The sequence below is a fragment of the Temnothorax curvispinosus genome, unplaced genomic scaffold, assembly GCF_003070985.1.
Source record: "Temnothorax curvispinosus isolate PA1 unplaced genomic scaffold, ASM307098v1 QBEX01013732.1, whole genome shotgun sequence".
In the NCBI taxonomy this organism is placed as follows: Eukaryota; Metazoa; Arthropoda; class Insecta; order Hymenoptera; family Formicidae; genus Temnothorax; species Temnothorax curvispinosus.
Window position 1 is genome coordinate 46,511 of NW_020223512.1, and position 11,719 is coordinate 58,229.

Genomic DNA, 11,719 nt, shown 5'->3' on the forward strand with positions numbered 1-11,719 from the left:
CGATACGCGCGTCTCGAAATTCGCGCGTGCACAGCGAGCGAAATTTCGATTTATACGTCCTCTCGCGTCTTGATTAGATATTATTGACGTGACTCGCGTCGCGTGCCGCGCGGTATCCAGGTGAAGTTGCCGCCGGCAGGTTTTTGGAAACGGCCGTTTCGACCATTGCATTGACGAGGCGTCGCGGACAGGAGAAGGATCGATCATCGCTGTCGGAGTCGGACGGCGTCGCGACTAGTAAATAAGGTCGTGATTAGCTCTCGTCTTTTAATATTTGTCAACGGCGTGGCATAAATTCGCGCGTATCACGGCGGTGATACGATTTTTTTGGCAAAACACACGCTTTGTGCGATTTATTCGATCGAGGAGTGTCGCGTCGCTCCCGAAAACGCTCGGCCAAAACGACGGTCATATTTTCGGGATATCGCACGCCGTGAATATTTATCTTTAATTCCGACCCGGGTATTCGTTCGCACTCGCATATTTGTTCACTTATCTCGCGATGGAACGCGAGCAGGGTATGTTCGTAATTCAAGGCGCAGCGCGCAGGTAAGAGCAACCAGATGCAATCGGCGCGGCCAGCGCGGCGTGAAGTTGGCCGCGCGTATACCGTATACCCTCTGCCTGTCCGCCATTTCGGATGCGCCTGTCGCGTTAATTTGCGAAACGTCGCGTACGTTTTCGAGCGGATCGCAATTTGGGAAACGATTGAAATGTTTCTCGCGTGTTACTCTCTCCGTCGCAATACGTGCGTGTTGCTCGCGAGCTGGTTTCGGGAGTGCCGCCTAAAATGCCGCGCGATCGTCCCCGGTGATTAACGTACGCGCGCGCGCGATCGTAATTAACCTTGTTTCGGGAGTGAGCGTCGTGCGAGCGTCGTGCGAGCGCCGTGAAGGAACGACGACGAGGCGGAGGCCGAGGGGAGGAAGAGGCCTGGGAGGCGTCGGGCGACGGCGGAGCACCGTGGGGTGAGTAATTTATCCACATTTAATACTCATTTGTCTGTATTGTCTATATCATTTAATAATATACATCTATATTTGCGCGTTGTTGGAATTAATTGTTGTTCTATATGCGCGCAATAATTATCTTTTGTAATGGCATGCGGAGTGCGGTAACTTGGATTTAATTGTATTTTACAGATCGACGTGGGGTTCGACGTGGTTCGGCTCCGCCGCTGCGCGCCGTATCGGTGAGCAAAAGAATTGATTTTATTTTGATTTGAAGCGATGGATCTATGAGAATTTTATCGGACATAAATATAATGTGAAATTTATGTGTTTAAGTATGTATTATCTATAAATATCTTACAAATCTGTTTAAATTATTTAAAATGAACAACCTTAGTAATTATTTAATCCTGGAATATATTAATATGATAGTATACCATTCGACGAAATTTAGATTTTTTTAATACATATTACATATTACACATTTTTTGTATATATAGGCAAGATTTTTAATAATGAAATTGAAGAGAACATTATGAGGATGCAAAATATTAATATTATTTATGGATAAGTTTAACATACATTAAATTAAATTAAAAATTTTTGTCTTTTATGTGTTAGATTAATAATGAAAGATGAAGAAGAGAAAACAAAATAAAATTACAGCAAATAAAACATTGTTATTTTAAAAATATAAATCTTTCATTTAATTTTCCTCATAATGTTCGTATTTCTACAACAGAGATCAGACTTTTAGATTTTAATATTTTATATGTGTTTATATGTGAAATAAAAGTAAATTAATAGTGATATAACATATTAAGAATTATTAATAATTAATTACGTAAGAGATTTTATTTTCTACCATCCATCTGTTTCCAGATATCTCTTTTAAAATTGAGGTATCTCTATGTTCTCTTCCAGGATTAAATATAGAATAAACTGGTGCAATAAAATATATGACACTCATATAGGAAATATTTTATATATCTCAAATTAATTTATTTAACGAAAATTATAACGATCATTAATTGTGTTTTTCTTATAATGCACTAACTTTATTTTAATCCTTTAAAGCTTAGTCGTTTATGTTTATTAATCGCCTTATTTGAAATAAAAATAAAATAAATTTAATAACTATTTTATCGCGTTATAATCGTACAATTATCAATGGCATCATCAGATTTTGCGTGAATAATTATTTTATTTTTCAATTGAATACACAATTTCAGTAAATTTTAATAAAATCAATTGAAATTTGATTATGAAGCGTCTGCTTTCTCTTGAATGATACACTCTTGAAACGGGATTTATTTTGCGATTTCGAGAGAGATTACAAGTACGGTCTGTATTAAATATTGAGACAACTGTAAGAGAGCTTGAATGACCGTCAAACAAGTTTGCATCGTAGAGAGATATATTAGTAGTGATTCTGCATTCGCCAAGTTTCGAACTAGTTACGCGTGCTAGATTATAGGGATTCGCAAAGGGTACAAGTGGAAAGAGGACGACGGACTAGCAAACTTCCGTCTGTAACGGTTGCAACACACATTAATTGTAAGTTTCAGTGGATATGTCTATAATTCTATAGAGATGTCACGGTACACGGTATCGGCACGTGTTACGAAAAGCCGTATCTATTTACAAAACGTCGGGGGGAAGCGTTACAAAAATCCAAATCCGCACCGAGAGGATTTAAAATGTATGCCGCTATAAAATTTATATATAAATCTTTTATCGAAAATCCACGATTTGAGCAAAATATTACAAAAATTTGCGTTATAATTGCGCATAGCGTTGCGCAACTATATATTATTCTCGACGTTCGCATATATTTGCCCTAAAAAAATATCGAATTTTTCGCCCCGAACACCTTTTCACCTTTTGTACACGTCAATCAACGGCACGTACGACAATCGCTGCGATAGTTCGGTACCGTGCAATAATTCGCAATATTGAATGGAGCAAATACAAACGAGAAGTCAGCGCGAAAGGGGTGACTGTGTGTGATGCCCCCTTCCTCCGCTACACCCATACTCATATTCCCCGCCGTTTCCCGTAGGAGCAGTTTTTGCCGGGGAATTATTGGTTTATACGAGCCGGATAAAAATACGCGACAAAGGCAAAAGTCCCACACGAGTCGAGGCTTATGTATGCATTCTCTGACGTGTACGTGTGTATTTCCCCCTGGCCCACACATACACGCGCCATTTAGCTTCTATTTCCCCATTCCCGTGACTTCTCTGGAGTTGTCAGTGCCCGGCGGTATCGATGGGCGAATTTTGTCGATGGTTAATGGAAATTAATGGTTTGCTCTGGTGGGAAGGGGGATGAGAGACACAGACGCTAGGATGAGTCGCAGCTTTCGCCGCTGTGCTGGGAATCGAATGCAGCATGGGGCAATGATAATTCTCTGATAGGGATAATTCTCCTATTCGAATTATTACTTATGATCATTGCGCAAAATATTACGAAAATTTGCGTTATAATTGCGCATATAGCGTTGCGCAACTATTGTCGACGTTCGCGTATATTTGCCCTAAAAAAATATTACCGTGTTAAAAAAAGCATTGCACGCGCTAAGGATTAAAGTAATTCAACTTAAATCGCGCCGTTAAATATATCGCTCTCGTTGAAGATAAATCATGTCTCACACGTCTCGAGTACAGTCTTTTTAGACTCTTCCGCGGTAAATCTGAACCCGTGACCCGATCATGGACAATTTGGCACACAGATTGCAAATTTGAGATAAAATAAACAGGAAACGAGTTATTTCATTGCAGGCAAATCGACCATTGACGAGCAAAGCAATAGAACTTATTTCCATTCGTATATTTTTGAAGTATTGATTCCTAGCTGGAAAAATTCAGACATACGTTTAATTATGTGTACTTCTACGTTCTTCACATATATCTTTATTCACGGTTAGCGAAAGATAACATCAAAAGAAAACTTCACAATAGAAGATTATTTTTTAAACGATCTTTTTTGAACGTTATATATTACACAGAGAAAAAAGGAGTGTCAAATTAAAACTTATATACTCAAATTTACGCATCATTATTTCGTATATACGCAACAATCTATAATCTTCTTATAAAAATTTCAACTTTTTTTCTTGAACTATATAAATGACTTTATTCGAGCAAGTTTTCTTTGTTTTATTTCAAAATTTCTACATTGAAATTAAAGATATCTTCAAATCAAGAACATTCTTTTTTTCTGTGTACTCGCACGTTAAACTTGCGCATATTCACACTTGGAGGAGAGGAGGGGGGGGGGGAAATAGCGATTTCGATGAGCTGTTTAGGTGTTTATGATCGCCACCTCTATCACGTTTCCGATCTAGCTTGGAGTAATGGCCGAAAAACCATTCGCACGCCCGCGTAAACTATAAATAATCGTCGATGTCGATGCCGGGCCGATGATTTATGGTTAATTCGACTGAATTTTCCCCCGGCGCGTGAATATGTGCGCGACACGCACGCACGCACCCGCGCGTACGTAGGCATCTCGGGCCGGTTTTTACAGTGATTGTAACTGCCAGTCATACCTGATCGAATGCATTTTGCAAAGATTTATCGCCCGCGAGTTTTCACGCTATTTTTGTTATTGTGCTACGATACGATATGTAGTAAAATCTTCCGAAGAACAATCGAAACAAATTCAACGCTCATCTATATTATTTATCGAAAATTTCATTTAACCGAATTGCAAAAGCGTCGCATTGTTCTCGATAAATTTTGGATTACACACGGATTATAATTCATTTTTATCTGTGCGGAATATTGTTTTTTTTCTTTTTTTTTAAAGCAAGGACGTGTATAAACGGAGGTCGGTAAAATTTTATCGATCAAAAACAATATCATTTAAAACGTAGTAATTTCATAATAGTAATTCCAATTTACTCTAATTGATATCGAACGAAATATTTACGCCACGTAAATGATCCAACAGTTTCGCGATCGTTCAAAATTAAAAGTCTAAAATTTGCATTCAACGAAATAAATGCAATGAATTGTAAACTTAAGCTTTTAAAATTTAATGAGTGGCGGTGGTTATTAACATTTTGCGGCCGCGCTTCTCCTGAAATTACTTTTGAACGGCCGTGCGCCGTATTGTTGAACGAAGCTTTTTTAATTAGTTTATGATGGAGCACTTATGTTGCGTGGACTCGGGTGATTTAATTAAAACGAAACACACCCGCGGCGATTTCTGTAAGCGACTGTCGATTGATACGCAGTCAGACTTGTGATTCGTCGAACGTGCCCTCCTGAGAGGCGGAATAAAAAAAGAGGCCGCGACAGAATCGTCGAACTGTCACCGGCAGTCTCTTTTCGCGATCGCTTCGTTCGCCTTTTCTCTTATTCCTGTGATCCCTCTACCTCAATTTAGACCCTCGACGCGACAAAATCCGAGCCATCACACTAGGATTGATGACGGATGATCCGTGTTAAAAGAATATATCTCAACGATTGGTAATTGAGGGGAGGGAAGTTTACTTGTGACAATCACACAGCGAAGATGGCGACTTAGCTTGAAATGATATTTTGAGTAAAACTCCCGTCAAAAGTCTCGTTTTTAAGAAGAATAAAGTAGAGAATACTTTTAGTCGTCTTCTTACCCTTTGGGCGTTCAACTTTTCTCTATCGATTTTCGAAGAGGAAAAAGTTGGTTACGATCTAAATAAAAATGCAGACGTTTAAAAGCGAGTTACGGGCAAACGTACGCGACAGATCTAGTAAAAGAGAAAACAGTTTGCTTTCTCGAATTTTTCTTCTTTTCTTTGTGCCCCCGTATCAAGAAAAGTTATGCGTCACTTGTTAAAAAAAAAGAGACTGAAATATTTATTTTTGTTATTGTTTTATGTTTTATAACAGCATTGCAGTTTTCTTTTGTGTTAAAAATGTCAGAATCAATTTTTTGTAGAGAAATCCGTTCATTGAATACAGATGAAAAAAAATTTTGTACACGTAATGTGCAAAAAGCAAATTGGAATTAAACAAAAAAATTAGTTTATTTTCCAAAAAAAAAGGTATTGGAGAAACTAATGACCCCGTTTGCCGATTGTGTTGCCGCGATTGTTCACCGTCTCAATTGTTCTAGCGCCGCGCGCGGTGCGCAAAAAGCTCTAGCAGCTAATTACGCGATAACGCCATAGTTACCATTTATGCGGTGCGTACCTTCGCCTTCGCGTTTTCGCCCGTCTTTCGGGGTTTTACAAGTTTCCGGAGGAGAGATCCGCTTTTGCCAACAAGTATAATTACTTGTACTCTAATTTTGATTCACGAGCTGTCTACGCTGCATTCTCGCGAGAAGCGCCTGATGTACAAAAATTTAGAAAACTGCTAACTCTCGCACTTCTTAATGAAGGAAAACATCGTGGCGTTAGTTTTTGGGATGCAGAGATGCATATAATCGGAGGAAAGGAAAAATTCTTTCGAAAGCAAAATCGGTATTTATATAGGATGTTCCTGAAATAATGGCTTTACTTGAATCACAATCTTTGATCAATTTTTTTAAGAATAAACTCATTGAAATTATTATAAGAAAAATTATAAAATATTATATGAAGGTTTTTTTTGTGCAAATTAAACTATTCAGGCGGATAGATAAATGACAAAAACTTAAATCGATTTAATATCGGATAGACTTTTAATAGAATTTAAAGCTGAATCTTAGTCACCGAGATAATGGAAGTATGAAATTAAAAAGTTGTGAAGAAAAATGAGATAAAGATAACGTTCGATGAGATTTTTCTTGAGGAACAATTTGATCCAGGAAAACGGTTGTTAACCGCTATTTCGGGAACATCCTGTATAAGCGATACAAACTGATTGCATTTCTGCCTATTACAGCCACCATTATTAATTAAAGTGTTTATTTGGTTTTGATAAATCTCGTTATATTAACTCGAACGTGTTGCATTTCAATAATAAAAACAGCTGAATAAGTATAACGAGATATATGAGTTGATGGCAAAACAAAGAGGGAAAAATAATAATAGAATAAAAAAGATGAAATAGGCAAATAAGATTTCGAAAAAGAGAGATGGGAGAGAGAGTGGGGGAGGGGAGAGAAAGAGAGGGTGAGAATGGTGAGCAGAAAGTCCTATCAACATTTATTATGCATGATCTTTCCGTCTCGTCAATCAATAGATATAAAGGAGAATTCCGGAAATATTATATTGGATGTCGGCTATATTTCGGATTATCGAATATCGGTAGAATGTCCTCGGTTTTCTTTCATGTTTGCAAAGTGGATATATAAAGCGTGTAATATATCGTCAGACAAACAGATTCGTCCGTTCGATTCGATGCGCTTCAATCGCGTTTTATCATTTGTCCGAAGATGTAGTTGTGAATCGCGAGATAGAGGATTATTTTTGCCATATGTCGAAAAATGGTATTACTTATTGCGCTTACTGGAAGCAGGGATCACGAAGAGTATGTTCATAAAAATACAAAACTGATATCGACAAACGCATAATATGATCGTAAAATGGTCGTACTATTATTTTGAGAGTGACGTCAACTTTGCAAAAGTGGTTAAAATAAAATTCTACCGTGTCATTACCATCAGTACCAATGTTTCGTGGTGGCGTGATGGAAAAATCTAAAATCGCATATCCGACTAGAATAATCTTGTATTATACTTCTTGCAATGTATGTTTGACCATTATTGATTTATACTTTTACTCGAACTACATTTCGTTAAAATTACTATAAGAACAAAGAATATATATAGAAGTACCTGTGTGCCTTGGTAATAATAATAAATTCTCAATGCTGAATTTTCTTTTTTAATCCAGTCCGCGACCGAAAGTTGCTAAAATAAACACGTTTCTGAAATTAGTTTCTAGGACGGCAGAAAAGATTGCCAACGCCCGGGAATTACATCGAAGAACATGTACGTATACGAACGCGAATAGAATCCGGCGAACTTTCGTATATTCTATGCGCATTATCTGGTGCGTCGGTTTTAGATTAATCGATGATCCTGCTTTATCAAACACCGCTATCCGAACATGACACGAACATCCGGAGGCCGCTAGTTGCGTCATCTAACTCTCTGACCCCGTCCAACTTTCTGTATTTCCCTTCCATGGCTCTTCTCACCCAACCCTGAACATACCGCCGCGCTGCACCGCACCGATACATGCACACGCAGATGCCACGTATGTACACACATACGCGCGTTGTACGTTTTCCAGACGGCTTTCCAGCTCACTCGTTCGCCCGCTCGCTCGTCGGTTTTGGCGATCGTCCAGGAAGTCATCGTTTCAGTCGCCATGGCGCACATGGCATGATTTACCACTCGCCCTTCGTCATTTCGCGGGTGCATCTTGCCCTTCGCCCTCGCTCGTCGTCGATTCATCACTTTAACGATCTTACGGCCACGTTCGCATTATCGCGGATTATCGCTAATGCACTGCCACGCCACTCGTGCGTAACACACGCCTAACGTAGATTTTCGCGCGCCTTGACGAGAAATATTAAGCTTGCGTCACATATATATACGCGCGATGGAGATTCAATATGCGCATGTTAAACGCGAATAACGCGTAACGTTATTATGTAACGTTATTTCCGGAATGTAAAGTTTAGCCCGCGGGCTTTACGTAAAATGACATGGTTAAAATTTTGTATTGTACAAATTTATTAAGCTACACAATATTTATGTGATTAACGAGCGCGCGCTATTGCCCCGGCATATATTTTTAATGGCTGTTAATTGGAATGACAACACTTCGATTCGATGACGTTTCTGATTTTCACTGAATAATGATAATTCGTGGGTACGCAGAAGTCAAAAAGTTTCGCGACAAACGGTGCTCGTAGCGCGTATACAACCGTGAAAAAAGATTCCGAATGAAAAATCCGGCGAATGCCAATGGGCTAATCAGCCATATTGACGTGTCAGAGTGGACAGTCCGACCGTGAAACTTTTTTCGGTGGATTAATTTTTCCATTCCGGCACGGTGGACAACACATAAAGGTGCCGGGAGGCTATCTCTAGGTCCTAACTTTATTTCGAATTTTTTTTCCAAAGTTATATATTTTTTTGTAAGTCTGCGTTTTGTCGGGGACATTTTCTCATGCCAGTCGCGACTCTTTATTATACCGTCATTGACGCAGATTGAATAGGTGCGGTATTAAAAAAAAAAAACAAAAAAAAAAACAGACATCGCATCGCGCGAGAGTAGAACACGATTAAGAGCTTCAGTAATTGACGTGTGCTGCCTACGTGTGCCACGTTAGATTTCTATCCTTCCACAGTGGCCGGAAGCCAGACTTGCACTTCTGGCGATTCGTTATGGGCGAACTTTGAGTTTTGCGGTTGGCCGTGGTGGGCGGGATGGTCAGTAATGTCGGTCGAGCGAAACTCTTTCGCTCCGCTTCTCGCGTTAAATTACTGGCATTTGATAAAAATATTTTACGATTTGGACAACGCGGCGCACCAACTTTCTTCAACTTTTCAGACTCGCCCTACAGTTATAGCGATATAATTTTTATATTTTCTATTTGAGGAAAAGGTAGGAATATCAGGTAGACATTTGTAATATCGAGATGTGATATACATTTGGAATATATCTACATAATTTCTGCCAGTGACGATAGCGCGTATGAAATTTTATTTGAATTATTTCGAGATCTGTTTGATGTAAAATTACACAACGGATACTTTATACACATATACAATTTTCTCTATTATATATGCGCCATTTTAATAATAATTACTTTCAATTTTTTCTCCGCAATCTTATTGCTAAAAAGACTCGTATATGTCTTTTTTGGATTTGCTTGATTATTGTCGAATTGATTCCATTTATTTTGTTTGATTATTGTCCCCCGCGGCCAATCCATACCGTATTGTTTCCCCATTCGATTACATTAGAAGTGACTAATTTTCGTGGCTCGTAGTAGGGCAAGCGCCACTCTGCTCGCTGCTCGATAAACGCGCTTACGCGTCAAAACTTTCAAGATAGATAGCCGAGTTGCGGATTCATATTTAATACGACCTAGCTTGTGCACCTACGTCGGAAACAGTTCCATCACGAACCGTGATTTTCGAAAATGCACGCGGGGATATTATCCGGAAAGGCTTTTTCTCTCTTTTATAATCTGTCTAACGTGGGGAAGAACATTTCTCAAGTACGTATGCGAGACCGAGCGAAGTAATAGAACGAAGTAACCGCCGTCGAGCAAGTGGAATAGTGACTTGCCGGTAATAAAATTAACAGCGTTTGTAAAATTGTTACGAAATGACCGTTATTCGTTCAATTGTTCTTAGAAAATAGCGATCACTCCAAAGTAAGGTTGTTGACAAAAATTGGACTGTCTCACTTTTCAAAAAATGATGTCAATTACATCTCATACTTGATTCTATGCATTTTTAAATTGTCATAAAACATTAGAGCATAAAAAAACGCGTAATGAAGAAAGTGTCTTACGCATCCTCCCTCACAAACATATGTCAGCTCATAAAATCCATTCAGAATTAGAAAAGCATAATGAATAAAGATAATCGTTGGATGTTACGACAGACTCTCAGTGATTTTGAAAATATATATCACATTTCTGTTGAAGCAAATTTTTTACAAATGTTTTTTACTCGGAATACGCATGTATTCTTCCCTCTGTTTTTCTCTTCATTCATCGCGCCGCTCGAGGTATCGCTCACTGGTTAATGAGATTTTTGTGTAATTAACGAGAATGGACAATGAGAAGAACGGGAAGGAAATTATATGAAAATACATCGGAACCTGTGTGCGGTCAGTAAAATAATTGATATAGGAAATACGCGAGGAGGGGAGGGGGAGGTGGGACTTAATATGTCTAGAAATCGTAGAAGATTTCATCGAAATCTCGAGAGAGATCACACACACGAGCTTCCGAAGACGCGTATTTTGCGAGATGGTTCGAAAATTTAAAGCTTATCCAACTCGATCGACGGAAAATGACAATTTCCCGTCGTACTATTTAATATACGTAGCACTTGTCGGCGTATAGGCCGAATACGACAGAGTACGGCGATTATTGGATGCAAATCTAATTAAGGTACAACATTAATTCAGCACCTAATGGCAGTAATGAGATTTCATGCACAAAGCGCATGGAACTAATTAAAATGGAATATTGGCTGAACGCGAATGAACGCGCAATGAAACGCGGTCGTACTACTGCGCGCCATGACAATTCCAACACCGGCTTCTCTTAAAACATTCGTAAGAGAGGTGAGCAGCTGCACAGATCGGCGACTGTAGTCTTGTGTACATATATGTACGTGCGAGTGCGAGTGCGCGCGCCCGCCCGTTTGAGTCACTGGGTATATACGGTGAGACGTGACTGGACGAGAAACGCGAAGGTTAGAGCTCGACCACTGTTTGGACTGACAGTGAAGCGAGCGCGAAATATGTCAGACGTTCCAATGCGAGACGTGAGAAACCGAAAGGTTGCCGGATTCGCATTCTGAAGTAAAAGCGGTGAAAATGCTCGTAGTCTTTCTTCTTCTTCACACGCTAGGTCCTCAGTTAGTCAGCAGGTTCGGCCGTCCTGTTGTTTATTTCAGTACAACAGAGAGGAAGCTGCGAATAAAAATGTTTCGCATTAGATCCGTGGAATAATTTATCGCCTGGAGATTGTACACGTCGCGCACGTGTGTGGTCAGGAGAGGATTCCATAAGATATTACGTGTCAGGCTCTCTGGAATAGATAAAACGATTATAGTAAATGTGATAAATAATCTAATAATATGTAATAATTAAA